At 42.0% G+C, this 15826-nt stretch overlaps 1 protein-coding gene across 4 annotated transcripts in view; it reads right to left on the bottom strand.

Annotated features, from left to right (window-relative positions):
• Positions 1-11048, bottom strand: part of rarab (retinoic acid receptor, alpha b) — a 177564-nt gene extending 166516 nt beyond the window's left edge. For 2 of the 4 annotated variants that reach the window (XM_036938108.2, XM_090193139.1), the window contains exon 1: positions 10781-11032. The gene's annotated coding sequence lies outside the window, so the exon portion shown is untranslated. Of the gene's footprint in view, positions 1-10780 lie in introns of all 4 variants that reach the window. The other 2 variants (XM_090193140.1, XM_090193141.1) reach the window with 2 other exon arrangements.
• Between the last annotated feature and the right edge of the window lie 4778 nt (positions 11049-15826).

Here is a 15826-nt window from a genome sequence, read left to right as displayed (position 1 = left end):
TCCAAACACCGGCTGTGAGGACATTATCACTTTTCTACAATGGGTTACCAACATATTCAAATAACGATTAACATATTTTAATTAAAAATGTTTGTTTTTTTATGAATTTATTCATACCATTTCATCCTTCCACAGGATATAGTCCCGAAACAAATCTAGGGTTGCTACCCAAGCCGGCTGGTCGTTCGTTCTATTGGTTCGGCTGCCAGATACGCAACTCAGTTGTTCAGTCTTTTTGTTCTGTATCTATGGATGCGACCCAGTCGTTCGTTCTAAATGTTCCATTGCCATACAGGCTGGCAATGTTATTTTCCCTTGCTTGCTAGCTAGCCAACTACGGCTAATTTACAGTCCCGTCAAACAGTGCAGCCAGAATAAAAACAGTAGCTGCATTTGTTTAAGCTGTTTTCTAGTGACAATTATTTGGCTACATCCATAACATTGAGATAATGAGGCGCGATTTCGCCTGGCTTTGAAAATGTGCTGTCTCGTCAGGACACTGTGGTTCAGAGGAGCTAGCCAGCAACACCGCTAACACAATCACTTCAAACTGAAGCTGGAAAGGCTGCAAACTAACTGCACTTAATTTCATGTACCTTTTTTCAATTTACATTTCTTCGTACATATCCATAAAAATTATGCCAGCTGATTCATGATTTGACTGGCTGAGAAACGCTGCCTGCATCTCTCTCGTCCCGACTCCCAACCCGTTCATTTCAAATGGGACAGTTGGAAATTGAATTTGAATATTGAAACAATGTTGCAAATGTCATAGAGACCGACAGCAAGGTTTATACAAATCTCTGCTGTTGAAAACTAAATTTCAGTCTAAAAGATAAGTGAGATAATGTCTAGATGCTTTTTATAGTAGAGGTCAAGTTGATAACTTCCCCTGACTGGGCTGATGAGACAGTGGATTGCGCAGTCAGATGGAACAGAGTAAATAGGCATTTCAACGTCGTAGATTTAGCCGGTGGTAACTTGTCGAATAGACACCGGCTGGAATGCAGTTTCAACCAATCAGCATTCAGGATTATACCCACCAGTTGTATGATGTGTAAACAGACCTACAGTGTAGGGTTGGGTTCTTTTGTAAAGTCCATTCTTCAAATCTAGGTTTGTTAAACCCTAGACACAGAGAGATGTAAAGTTATTTGAAACAGGAAGATACCTACGCTCCAGTGAGTCCAGCTCGTCACCGACAGTCACGCCAATGCTATGGCACAAAGTGTGCCCTGTGTTTAGTGGGCCTCGACCACGGGCATTAGTTCATAACACCCACATATATTTAATGTGGTTCACTTCCTGTTTTCATTTGCAGCAAGCCATCACAATTTACATTCGTTTTCATGCCTCTGTTTTTCTATCTAGACTAGAAGAAAATCAAGTAAGATGGCAACTGCCAAGACAATTGATGATGAAGTTGATATTGGCTCATGAGTTGTTTGGCTGGGAAACCGTTGTCCACCTACATCTTATCCCAAAACATGGACTGACAAAAGAAGCTCGAAGACAAAGATGCTGACTGACAAAGATACTGACTGAAAAAGATGCTGACTGACAAAGATACTGACTGAAAAAGATGCTGACTGACAAAGATGCTGACAGAAGTAAATAGACAAAAAAAGGGTGAGAGGTGGACAGACAAACTAACAGACAGACAGAGAAACAAAATACACGCACAGAATATCAGCAAAAGGTTCAGATGAGAACATTTTAAAAAAGTAGTAGAGAGACAAAGAGCTGGTAGAAATGTAGGCAAGAATAATGACTAATGTCTAGATGGATAAACATAAGCAGTCAGTCAGACAGCTAAGCAAAGGATGCATTCCAACAAATGGAAAGGCAGATACTCAGACAACGGGAGACAAAAAGCGATTGGATGAAGGCAGTGGATTTGTTAACCTCACAAAAATTGGACCACATAGATCAGATGACAGATCACAAACTAAGTTTCCATCCAGTTGGCGACAGATCTTCCAGCGATTATACAAAAATCTGCATAAAGAAAAGGTGTATTTTCCCACCAGTGGTGGGTTTCCATCAAACTACCTTGTTGCGGATAAAAATCAGTGCGTGATGACGTAGTGCACACAAAATGTCGTTTTTCGTTTCAGTTTTCATATACCGAATAAAAATCTAAAACTCAATGTTTTCCCATCACATTTTCAACTCTACCTATAGTTTTGTCAAAAACTGTTGCGTTAAATAGCTAAATAGCAAATGTGCCTACTCAGGTTTTGGCACGTGCGCTCTAGCCAACAGCGCGCAGATAGACTAGTCTATACTGTAGCCTACTTGATGAGATTATGAATAAGAGCGATAATATTTGTATTTATCAAAAACGGCAGTCAAGTATCAATCACCATGTCACCAAAATAAGACCCTCAATATTTATTGGAAAGGAACATCAAGATCACTGGGCACTTTCACCAGCCTGTGAAGTTCATCATTTATTTAATATGTAGCCTAATAAACTGCATGGTTTACTTAGTCATAGTGGGAGGACCACACACCATATCATCGCGTGACTCCATGTTTACTTCGGTATGATGGTTGTTATATCAACATTTGCGCATAAATGCGTTTCCACCACCTCTTCTCGAATAATTCATTTTACCGGCACATAAAGTTCCCACCATGTCAAACAAAGACATTTTCTTTGGGCATCTTGAACATTTTACCAAAACTACCTGTTTCCATCACAGCTGTCGTGATTTTTTTTTTTAATGGTATGACTTTAGTCGCATGAAAACAGGATTGAAACGTGGCAGTGCTCCCACACAAACTGAACCCCAATGCCTTGCTTGGGCCAACCGACTAGACTCAAAAGAGCCCCTTTCTCTCCAGTTTACATAATTGTGGAACAGAAGGCTAGCTCCACAATAGAGCAGTCACGAATGGAAATGGCCAAGTGTCAAGTCTACCTGGAGCCATGGCAAAACATCTAAAAGGCTAGAATCTAGATGAAATGTCAAAACAATGGGGTAACAGTCTGATATTCACCAGGTAGTCAATTAGAAATTACTTGTTAAATTACTTGTACAAAAAAGTTTTTAAAAATTAAATACTTATGACACTTTACTTTCTATTAGGTTTAATGGCACCAGTCAAAAGTTTGACACACTTACTCATTCAAGGGTTTTTCTTTATTTGTACTATTTTCTACATTGTACAATAATAGTGAAGACATCACAACTATTAAATAACACATATGGAATCATGTAGTAACCAAAAAAGTGTTAAACAAATCAAAATATATTTTAGATTCTTCAAAGTAGCCTTGATGACAACTTTGCACACTCGTGGCATTCTCTGAACCAGCTTCACCTGTGGAATTATTTTACAACGGTCTTGAAGGAATTCCCACATACGCCGAACACTTGTTGTCTGCTTTTACTTTACTCTGCGGCCCAACTCATCCCAAACCATCTCAATTGGGTTGAGGTCGGGTGATTGTGGAGGACAGGTCATCTGATGCAGCACTCCATCACTCTCCTTCTTGGTCAAATAGCCCTTACACGGCATGGAGGTGTGTTGGCTCATTGTCTTGTTGAAAAAACAAATGATAGTCCCACTAAGCCCAAACCAGATGGGATGGCGTATCGCTGCAAAAAGCTGTGGTGGCCATGCTGGTTTAGTGTGCCTTGAATTCTAAATAAATCACTGACAGTGTCACCAGCAAAGCACCCCCACACCATCACATCACCATGCTTCACAATGGGAACTACACATGGGAGATCATCCGTTCACCTACCTTCTGTCTGACAAAGACACGGTAGTTGGAAACAAAAATCTGAAAGGACAGATTTCCACAGGTCTAATGATCATTGCTCGTGTTTCTTGGCCCAAGCAAGTCTCTTCTTCTTATAAAAAAAAAAAGTGTCCTTTAGTGGGGGTTTCTTTGCAATGATTCGACCATGAAGGCCTGATTCACGCAGTCTCCTCTGAACAGGTGATGTTGAGATGGGTCTGTTACTTGAACTCTGTGAAGCATTTCTTTGGGTTGCAATTTCTGAGGCTGGTAACTCTAATGAACTTATCCTCTGCAGCAGAGTTAACTCTGGGTCTTCCTTTCCTTTGGCGGTCCTCATGAGACAGTTTCATCATTGTGCTTGATGGTTTTTGCGACTGCACTTGAAGAAACTTTAAAAAGTTATTGAAATGTTCCAAATTGACTGGCCTTCATATCTTAAAGTAATGATGGACTGTCGTTTCTCTTTGCTTATTTGAGCTGTTCTTGCCATAATATGGACTTATGGTATTTTACCAAATAGGGCTATCTTCTGTATACCACCCCTGCCTTGTCACAACACAAGTGATTGGCTCAAACACATTAAGGAAAAAAATTCCACAAATGAACTTTTAACAAGGCAGACCTGTTAATTGAAATGCATTCCAGGTGACTACCTCATGAAGCTGGTTGAGAGAATGCCAAAAGTGTACAAAGCTGTCATCAAGGCAAAGGGAGGCTACTTTGAAGAATCTCAAATATAAACTATATTTAGATTTTTTTCAACACTTTTTCCGGTTACTACATGATTCCATATGTTATATCATAGTTTTAATATCTTCACTATTATTATACAATGTAGAAAATAGTACAACAAATAAATTCAAACCCTGGAATGAATAGATGTGTCCAAACCTTTAACTGGTACTGTAGGTTCCTACCATCTCTGGTATCAAATGCCAAAACAGGTCCTTGAGCAAAAGAGTAGCCTAACTTCCTGACGTGTGTAGATGGTCTTGAGCTGTTTGCCTTCGAAAAAAAAGCATCCAATCAGCATTGACGTCATGCATAGCACATTGCCTACAGCTTCCTGGGTAAAACCTTCTCAGGGGCGGCAGGCAGAGCCGTGCTATGGATCCTAATTGCTGTCATGGCGGCAGCTCGCAGTGCATCAAATACAGTCGTGCTTCAATACGACTGAGCTGCGATCTTACGAAGGGAGCTTCTCATCCTTTTTGACATGTTGCACGATCACCGTTAAATTATGGCATAGGAGATATTTTCTTACGCAAGGGATGTGTAGGCCTAATTCAAGATGACATTTTATATTGTCATCTACTAGGTATAACGTTTTGATTAATTAGCTGAGTGATTACTTTGTTTGGTTTATTGAGCAAGTTAGCGAGTGGGAAAAAAAATGGTGCACAGCTTGAATCAACGCAACCTTTCTCTGCATGTGTGTGCGCATGTATCGGTAGCCTACAGTAAGCCATTGTTGGTGTGTGTGCAACAGCGTCTTCTTGTGTGTACATGTGCATTCCCGCATGTACTCACAGCGCAGACGGGGCCCTGTCATCACCTGGGTCTCATCTCGTCAGTCAGCATCACACATACAGTGGGAGAGGAGCTTCTAGCTGGCGCTCACTGCTGCCAGGGCGGGAACACATTTACAACGGTGCACGTACCAGCTTGCCTCATGATTATCTCTCAATCAGGCCGGGCATTCACAAAGGGTCACAGAGTAGGAGTGCTGATCTAGGATCAGTTTCCGTCTTCAGATCATCATGAATAAAATCACGTTGACGGAGGGACCTGGGGATGCTCACAGAGTTGGACCAACACGAAACTTGGTTCTCTCTCGTTTGCTAATCCAGGGGTTTCTTTCTTTACTCATTGCACGCGGCTTTAAAACTAAAGGTTGTAAGGTAGATAGTATCTTACCTACACTATGTGATGCAAGGTGTACTACTTAATTTGTATGATTCATTTACGATACAATTCACAATTTGAATTAGTTTAGTGGTCTTTCTCAGTCTAGCCAACGTGTTTTGAGACGCCTTTTAAATGAGCCTCACATGATTCACGCTCAATTTTTAAGAAGCTACGTAGCTTGGATTTGGACAACTGAGCTTATAATATTCAGCACAGCGATGCATTTGGGCTCTCTGTAACAAACAAAACAAAAGCTTGGCCTCATTTATCATTCAGAGATCTACTATATGGAAATCAAGGAAGCAAAACCCATCATAATAACTGATCAAAGTGTCTGTACACACATAGGCCTTAAAGCAACTGGGCAAAACAGGACATAAATATGTATAGACTGGTCAACATACACACGGGAACACCACTGTGTGCACATGGGCACTTGTAGCCTATATTTCCGTCTGAAACGCGCACGCACGCACACACCGCCCTGGGCTGCAGATGCCACATCATCTCTGGAACACTCTCACAGGAGTGTTCCTAAATGGCAGGGATGACATCACGGGGCCATGCCTTGATTCAATTGGTCTTGTGATCTCTGCCTGCAAGACTTTGAGATGGCAGTGGAGGCCTGAGCTAATGTCACAAAACCTATTCTAAATCCATGAGCACTGAAATACAAATGTCATGCAGGTCTCAGGGAGAAAGATAAAATGGAACCGGCAGGAGATTGTTTTGTAGAAATGCCTCATTCTTCTGACCCAAATCATCTCCCCCTTCACTCTAAAAAATAAAAGGTTCCTGGAGGATCCTTCAAGATCATTTAAGGTTAAAAACCAGCAGTGTGCTTGTGAATAAAGGGCGCTCGTGTGTATAATTCAAATTGAGAACATTGGTCAAAAGACGCACTGGAAGCGGGAAGCGAGCGGAAGGTTGGAGATGCGACAGATATGAGATGACTTGCAACGGACCGATGTGAAAGGTCCCTTGGCATTTTTTTATATCTTAGCTAGTGTATAGCTATCAACAAAAACAATACATCATGTAAGGAACTCTGCTTATCTCTCCCTCTCTAACGTTTAAGCATCAGCTGTCAGAGCAGCTTACAGATCACTGTACGTGTACACAGCCCATCTGTAAATAGCACACCCAACTACCTCATCCCCATATTGTTATTTTTTTTGTTGCTCCTCTTTTGCACCCCAGTATCTCTACTTGCACATCACAGTCTGCACATTATCACTCCAGTGTTCATGCTAAATTGTAATTATTTTGCCTCTATTGCCAATTTATTGCCTTACCTCCCTAATCTTACTACATTTGCTTGTTGTTGTTTTTGTCGCACTGCTTTGCTTTATCTTGGCCAGGTCAGAGTTGTAAATGAGAACTTGTTCTCAACTGGCCTACCTGGTTAAATAAAGGTGAAATTATTATTATTTTTTTTTAAATGTACTCTTCGTTTTTCATCAGCTAGGAAAGCCATAGGCTGTAGCCTAATGTTAGCTGGTAATTGCTGTAGCTATACTTTTTGGGAGTTACGTTTTAGCTAACTTTAGCTAGTTATAGAGTCAATATTGAGAAATGTTAGTCCTAATTTAAACCTATGATGCACTATCCCCATCCATCCTCCTCCAGTCTGTCATAACCTGCCTGTTAAGTTAGTAGAGTTTGGGTGCTGTGAGAAAACTCAGCCTCCACAAAACAGGTCACACACACACACACACACACACACGGCCCAATCTAGGTTGTTAAACTTGACAAAAAAAATAAAACATTACATTTGATATCAACTACTTATGTTGAATGTGTCAAATCTACAGACATCAAAACTATGAAATAATACATATGGAATCATGTAGTAACCAAAAAATGGTTAAACAAATCAAAACCTATTTTATTTAAGTAGCCACCCGTTGCCTTGATGGCAGCTTTGCACACTCTTGTCATGTTGATTGAAATGCATTCCAGGTGACTACCTCATGAAGCTGGTTGAGAGAATTCCAAGAGCGTGCAAAGCTGTCATCAAGGCAAAGAGTGGCTACTTTGAAGAATCTCAAATATAAAATATGTTTAGATTTGTTTAACCATTTTTTGGTTACTACATGATTCCATGTGTGTTATTTCATAGTTTTGATGTCTTCACTATTATTCTACAATGTAGAAAATAGTACAAAATAAAGAATGGATGTCCACATTTTTGACTGGTACTGTATGTCTTTCTGGCTGGTGTGTCGGGGTGTCCTGCTTTGATGGAGAAACTCAACCTCAGCAAATAGATAAGACCCACACAGACACAGATGACCCAATCTAGGTTGTTAAACGTATAACCCAGGATACTGAGTTGTAAACTTGACAAAAAGATTTAAACCCATGATACACTTTCTCTCTTTCCATCCTCCTCCCTTTAGTGCCTGTCTCAGCCCCTGTCCTGTTAAGTGGTGGAGAGTTCGGGAGCAGTGATAGAGAAATATGTCAACCTCCACAAACAGGTAAGACACACACACACACACACACACACACACACACACACACATACACACACACACAAATGTAGGTTAAGTTCAACTTGACAAAAAGAAGAATAAATTAAACAGATCAGGTAGATAGATGCATTTGTTATTGAACACTCATGTTGTCTATGTTGAGTTTGTTTCGAATGTATGTCTTTCAGGTTGGAGTATTGGGGCGGCCCGTTCGGTCTTGTGCATTTCAGACCAACGCAAGACCATGTTTAAAGCTCACTAAGGATCTACCAACGTTTTAGCCTCTGCAAAGTCTCATGATGTATTTGCATTGTGATTATAGTGTTCTGTGATTTTCCTTTGTCTATTCCAATACTCACTGACTGGTGAATCAATGTATTTACAGTGTGATTGTGTGTTCTGTTCCTCCACACTGTCTTGTCATAATCACTGCAGCTGATAACACATACTCAACTTATCCTTAATAATCAACGCCATCAATCAATGCCATTTGTATTCCAAACAGAATTGTTAGTCTAAAAGTATACATGGGATGTGTGCACAGTGCTCTTTCTGAAGTACTCCTCGTTGAGAGACCACACGGGGAAGGAATATGTAAGAATTCTTCAATTGTCCTACTCACATTAATTCACACACTAATAACCTTTTTGTTTTTACACCAGATTGCACCTATCCAGACCATAATGTGCTGGCTTGGATATTTTCTTCTCGCGTTGTTTATTCCGTCACATTTCCAGCAGCATAGCGAGACAATCTCTAGTTACTTAATTGACTAAGTCTGCTCCTATGACCTCGGCCCCAATAATTTACAGTTTTTAATTTACATCATGCAGCTGTTCTAATTCTTGAGGCACCGGTGTTGCAATCAGAGGAACCCCTAAAAGTACTTCCAGGAACCGTGTCTTTTTACAGTGTCGAATGAACACAAAAAAAAGTGAGCTCTTAAAACACACTCAGTAGTTGACATACGAACGTAATGTTGTGTAACTTCCCAGAATGAATTGACTCACAGTGGGGTTATAGAATAATTAGGCTAAATTCTATAATATAAAAAGGTCAAATGTCCCAAGTCCCCCAGTCGCAGGAAGATGTTTGGGGTTGGGGGGGTGCTGCACATTTTTTCTCAAAGGGGGATGCACTACTGCCAAGTCCTACAGCCTAGTCAACCCATCATGACATACATATTGACAGGCAGATAAAAACCTACCCGACACAAGTAGGCTGTATCAGGCAGCCTAACGCTTAAATCATAGTGCACAGAAGCTGAGACGCGATAGTCCAGCGCCCTATTGTGACATAGCTACTCGTCTCCGAGACCACCATCCCACCTCCTCTATTCATTGCAATGTGCTGACCGTTGGAGAAATTGCTTGAGCTGCGCTGAGAATTCAAAGAGTATTAAAAGCAAACAGTCCAATATTCTAGAACACTGCTGTGCATATGCATACAAGTTTAGCACTATGATGAACCCTTTATGCCGCATTCGTAACCAAGTGGGAAGTGGAAATTTACCACATACGACTGGGAAAAATCCATTTGAAAAGCCTCCAACTTGTAATTACTAGTGGGAAACCCCTCTATCATCCAGAGCTCTCACATGCTCTGACGTCACCTACTAAGGCAATTACCTTGATAACAGCATTCTCTGCAGTTAAATGCAACAAAATATTATTCAGAAAAAGCTATCTATTAATATGGTATTTGAACACTATAATTCCTTTGCAAGCATAATAGCTGTACTTTTAGTTTATAGTTTATGCAGCTTGTTGGCCATTAGCCAATCTGCTCTTATCAATAAATTCAAAGCACATGAATGCATCCAACTGGTATTTACCACTTCACAATATAGTAAATTCCCACCTCCCACTTTATGAAAGCAGCAAAACCCACAGACCATTATAATTGTTGGAGGTGTGGGAGTACGCAAATTAGGATTGCGGGTTTGATATGCTGTGGAGGATGTCTAGTAGGTTGGACCAGTGTCACATCATGGCCAACACGGAAATATTACAAATCTGATCAACCTCACACATCTGAGAACTTTGTGAATGGACGCCCAGGCGGTCATTGTTTTGTTTTTTAACTGTTTTTAAAAAAAAACGCGGACAAACGTGCGTGTGGATGTCACCACAAGCCAAGCGTTGACAGTGACATTTTTTTTAGAACTGTTTTGAGTGGCAGCCCAGCATTCAATGTGACATCTAAACATTCAAAAATGTTTTTAAAGCTTTAAATCGATACATTTGGAAAGGAAATTACACAAAAAAAATCTATAGACAGGTGTTGGCCGGAACACGCGCACTATGCAATGATTCCATCTATGGACAACGCTCGTTACATTGTAGCGGCAACCTATATTACTGTCAAGGCTCGCAACAAATGACATTTTGACAGTTCCCATAATGGCGGGATGTGGCTTGCTAAAGCTTCGGTTTGATATTTCTGCACAACAGAAAAGGAAAGCACAAAGATTGAAACACCACATTCAGCTCTCTCCTCCAACTAATAGCCTACTAGACAGATTTAAGTGGGTATCATCTGTTCGATTCATGGAGAGGCTTCTCCCGAATCTAGTCTACCTGTCACACGTCAGATACAATCTCATTGTCAGTAGCCGAAATAAAAAGCCAGTCAATACCTGTTGACTCCTCCTACCGACGTGTTGGTTGGTGGAAGTCCGAACCGAGCCCGAGGATGTTTTGTCCTGAGCTTCTTTTCCGAAGTCGTTTCTCCGTCGTATGACGAGGAGTGGAACGTTACAGTAAGGTCTGCTTTGTCAGACAGTGCGAGTGTGACAAGAGCTCTGCGAGTTTTCGGCAAAAGAAACGGGTTTTCACGGTGCCGCGCAAGTTGATGCAAGGCTTTAGAGAGCAGCAGCCATTGTGGTCACGTGCATTTTCGGAAACGCAACACTGGCCAGCCTACAGAAGTACACTCCCTCTTTTCATATCTACCATGTCAATTATGTAATCTACTGCAGGGTTTCGCAAAATCAGTCCTGCCCGCCTCCCTGTGCACATTTTGGGCTTTTGCCCTAGCACTACACAGCTATTCAAAACAATCTAAGCTTGATGATGAGTTGGTTATATGAATCAGCTGTACTGTACATCAAAACTCCAGCCTACTAAGAAGCCTGCTATTACTCTTCTAACTACGACTTTGGAAGCGCTATATGAGCAACACAATGAAGTGAACATGTATCAAATATGTATTATGTTCCTTTCATAATCAAATGAATGCATTACGTGTTTTGAATATAAATGTGGCATCAATGTCAGTATCTATCTTGGATTGGTTTAATTCTTTATTTCTAATGTGGGCATCGAGAATGAATCCTGTCTATGTCAACTGACCATGAACCAAATTCTTAAGTGTACACTCTAAGGGCTCTTTCACATATCACTCACTGTATGATCCTGGAGCATTTGGAACCCTAATCTGCGCTATAAAGCATGTGTGAAACGCAAACAAACCATGGCTGAAACCAATCCTGGATCTGCGTGAGTAGCAGGTCCAAGATCATGCACAACCACAGTCCTGTCTCAGCCTCCAGTATTTATGCTGCAGTAGTTTATGTGTCGGGGGGCTAGGGTCAGTTTGTTATATCTGGAGTACTTCTCCTGTCCTATTCGGTGTCCTGTGTGAATCTAAGTGTGCGTTCTCTAATTCTCTCCTTCTCTCTTTCTTTCTCTCTCTCGGAGGACCTGAGCCCTAGGACCATGCCCCAGGACTACCTGACATGATGACTCCTTGCTGTCCCCAGTCCACCTGGCCATGCTACTGCTCCAGTTTAAACTGTTCTGCCTTATTATTATTGCTGTAATGTCAAAGACCATGCTGGTCATTTATGAACATTTGAACATCTTGGCCATGTTCTGTTATAATCTCCACCCGGCACAGCCAGAAGAGGACTGGCCATCCCACATATGCTCTCTCTAATTCTCTCTTTCTTTCTCTCTCTCGGAGGACCTGAGCCCTAGGACCATGCCCCAGGAATACCTGACATGATGACTCCTTGCTGTCCCCAGTCCACCTGACCGTGCTGCTGCTCCAGTTTAAACTGTTCTGCCTTATTATTATTCGACCATGCTGGTCATTTATGAACATTTGAACATCTTGGCCATGTTCTGTTATAATCTCCACCCGGCACAGCCAGAAGAGGACTGGCCACCCCACATAGCCTGGTTCCTCTTTTAGGCTGGGTTTCTGTACAGCACTTTGAGATATCAGCTGATGTACGAAGGGCTATATAAATAAATTTGATTTGATTTGAGTACCAGGTTTTGTGATGAACCAGCACGAGTCGCATTATTTTATTTCCGCCCCCCCCCCTGTAAACAAGCTAGCTCGCTAATGCAATGATAGCTAATGATTTGGTTACTTTGAGGTTAGGTAATCGGCTTTGATTTGTCAAAGCCAGATTTTGGCATGCCCTCACTAGCAGACCCAAGCATATTGGCCTACTAGTCTGTATCACTGAGGAACACCCCCCCCCCCCCATCCCCATTCCCCCAGATCGAACATGTCTGTAAAATCTCTTCTTCTCAACAAGGATGGAAAACAGGCATATTTTATGGGGCCTGGCTGTCAACCAGGAGGGGGGCGGCCTGGGTCGGTAACATGTAAATGCTTTGACTGACAAGACTCTAGTGAAGGGATCCGATCCTGATCCTGCTAGGGCTGGGCTTAAACAGCACATGCTCCCAGGTGTTTTTAAATGACCTTATTTCACCTTTATTTAACTACGCAAGTCTGTTAAGAACAAATTCTTATTTACAATGACGGCCTACACCGGCCAAACCCGGACGACACTGGCCTACACCGGCCAAACCCGGTCGACGCTGGCCTACACCGGGCAAACCCGGACGACGCTGGCCTACACCGGCCAAACCCGGACGACGCTGGCCTACACCGGCCAAACCCGGACGACGCTAGGCCATCTGTGTGCCACCCTATGGGACTCCCAATCACGGCCAGTTATGATACAGCATGGAATTGAACCATGGTGTCTGTAGTGATGCCTCAAGCACAGAAATGCAGTGCCTTAGAACGCTGTGCCACTAGGGAGCCCCCAAATCTCTGACCCCACCCATTTATAGGGGCCACTCTACAGTATTCCTGCTAGAAGTCTCTCTCTCCTTCTTTCTTTCCCCCAAAATGTAATCTTTCGAAGAGGCTTTCCAAGATGATTCCTCTGACGCTCATCCTGGCTAGTGTCCTGCCTTCTCCTCTCCTGGCCTCGCCTGGTCTCCCTCTCCTCTTTTTATGGCAGACTGTAGTGGGCTACCCTCCAGGGCTATTCCTGGGATGGACGTGAGCGCAACGGGTCCGTCCAGTCCACACTTGTTACTGCCAGACAGGGTGGGCCATATGCCATAAATATGCCCCTCCTAAGCCAGGCATCCCTGGCTGGGTGTCCTCTCTCATCTCTCTCTTCTCTCCTCCCCCTTTGCCAAGATGTATGAGGGGAGAGACAGCTGCTTGGAGACTGCCAGGACCTTTTATCCACACAGCACTATGGCCTGGCTGGCCGGCGATGTTTCCAGGGAGAGTGTCTTCAGACCTGGGTACAAATACTATTTTAAATGTCAAATGCTTTGAGCCTGGAGTGTCAGGTGGGCGGCGTTTGCACTTTGGGGACTTTTCTGTTGGTTGCATCACACCAGGCAAGCTCAAACAAGCATGATTTTCAAATAGTATTTGAACCCAGTTCTAGTGGATCCAGAGTGTGTGTTTGTGTCTCCTGGGACAGGAAACTGAGCATCCCAGGGCAGAAAGCCAGAAGGTTTATGGGCCATGGAGACGGAACTAGCAGATGGGTGTCTTTGCCTGGTATAAAGCCTTCCTCTGCTTAGTGTGTCTGGGACTGCAGGAGCACAAGCTTGAGCACAGATGTGGCCGTAAGCAAGTGCATGTGTATTTGTGCTTATTTGTGTGTGTGTGTTTATTGGTGTGTGTGTGTGTGTATCAAGTAAATCAAATCAAAATCTAATCTAAGTATATTGGTCTCATACACAGATTTCCAGGTGTTATAGCAGGAGCAGTAGAATGTCTCGTAAATACACAAATAATCTAAAAGCCTAAACAAGAAATCAAGAAATGACAGAACGGGTCCAATTAACAATCCAGAATAGATATGTTAGAGTGAGCATGTGTCAGAATCCAGGATGTAAATACAAGGTGTGTATAGACAGTATATCATTTGGAAATCAAATGATATGTACAGTTGTAGGTGTACATTAGGATTGTGTCTAGAGAAAGTCTACACCCCCCTTGGAATTCTTCACATTTTTATTGTGTCACAAAGTGGGATCAAAATGGATTTAATTGTCATTCTTTTGTCAACAATCTACGCAAAATACTCTGTAATGTCAAAGTGGAAGAATCTTTTTTTAAATGATTGTTATTAATGAAAAAAATCAAACACTAGTACACCTTGAGGTAGATACGTTTTCACCCACTGAGTCAATGCATGTTTGAAACACCTTTGGCAGTGATTACATCTGTTAGTCTTCTTGGGTAAGTCTCATAAGAGCGTTGCACACCTGTATTATGCAATATTTGCCCATTATTCTTTTCAACACTCTTCAAGCTCTGTCAAGGTATTGGGGATCATGGCTAGACAGAAATGTTCACGTATTGCCATAGATTTTCAAGCAGATTTAAGTCAAAATTGTAAAATTGAACATTTACTGTCTTCTTGGTAACCAACTCCAGTGTAGATTTGACTTTGTGTTTTAGTCCTGCTAAAAGGTGAATTCCTCTCCCAGTGTCAGGTGTAAAGCAGACTGAAGCAGGTTTCCCTCTAGGATTTTGCCTGTGCTTAGCTACATCCCATTTCTTTTCATCATGAAAAACTTCCCAGTCTTTGCCGATATTGTCATGCCCTGACCTTAGAGAGCCGTTTTATTTCTCTATTTGGTTAGGTCAGGGTGTGATGTGGGGTGGGCATTCTATGTTTTGTTTTTTATGTTTCTTTATTTCTATGTTTTGGCGGGGTATGTTTCTCAATCAGGGACAGCTGTCTGTCATTGTCTCTGATTGGGAATCATACTTAGGTAGCCCTTTTTCCCTCCTTTCAGTGTGGGTAGTTGACTTTTGTTAGTGGCACTATAGCCCTGTAAGCATCACGGTTGTTTGTTTGTTTGTTTGTTGGTGACATTTTAAATAAAAGGAACATGTACGCTCGCCACGCTGCACTTTGGTCCACTTCTTTCGATGGCCGTGACAGATATCAAGTATGCCCATACCATGATGCAGCCACCACGATACTTGAAAATAAGGAGGCAATTACTCAGTGATGTGTTGGATTTTCCCCACACATAAGCCTTTGTATTTAGGCCAAAGAGTATATTCCTTTGCTGTGTTTTGTATTCTTCTTTTCACTCTGTCATTTAGGTCATTTTTGTGGAGTCACTACAATGTTGTTGATCCATCCTCAGTTTTCTCCCATAACAGCCATTGAGATGTTTTAAAATCACCAATGGCCTCATGGCGACATCCCTAAGCCGTTTCCTTCCAGCCCTGCAGCTCAGTTCAGGAGGACGACTGCATCTTTGAATGTATAAAACAATAAGTATTCAGACACTTTGCTCAGTACTTTGTTGAAGCACCTTTGGCAGTGATTACATCCTTGAGTCTTTTTTAGCTAAGATGCTACAAGCTTGGCACACCTGTATTTGGG

The sequence above is a fragment of the Oncorhynchus mykiss genome, chromosome 12 (genome assembly GCF_057628025.1).
Source record: "Oncorhynchus mykiss isolate SJ-2025 chromosome 12, ASM5762802v1, whole genome shotgun sequence".
Lineage (NCBI taxonomy): Eukaryota > Metazoa > Chordata > Actinopteri > Salmoniformes > Salmonidae > Oncorhynchus > Oncorhynchus mykiss.
The sequence above is the reverse complement of the archived record's forward strand: the minus strand, read 5'-3'. Positions and strand labels throughout refer to the sequence as shown.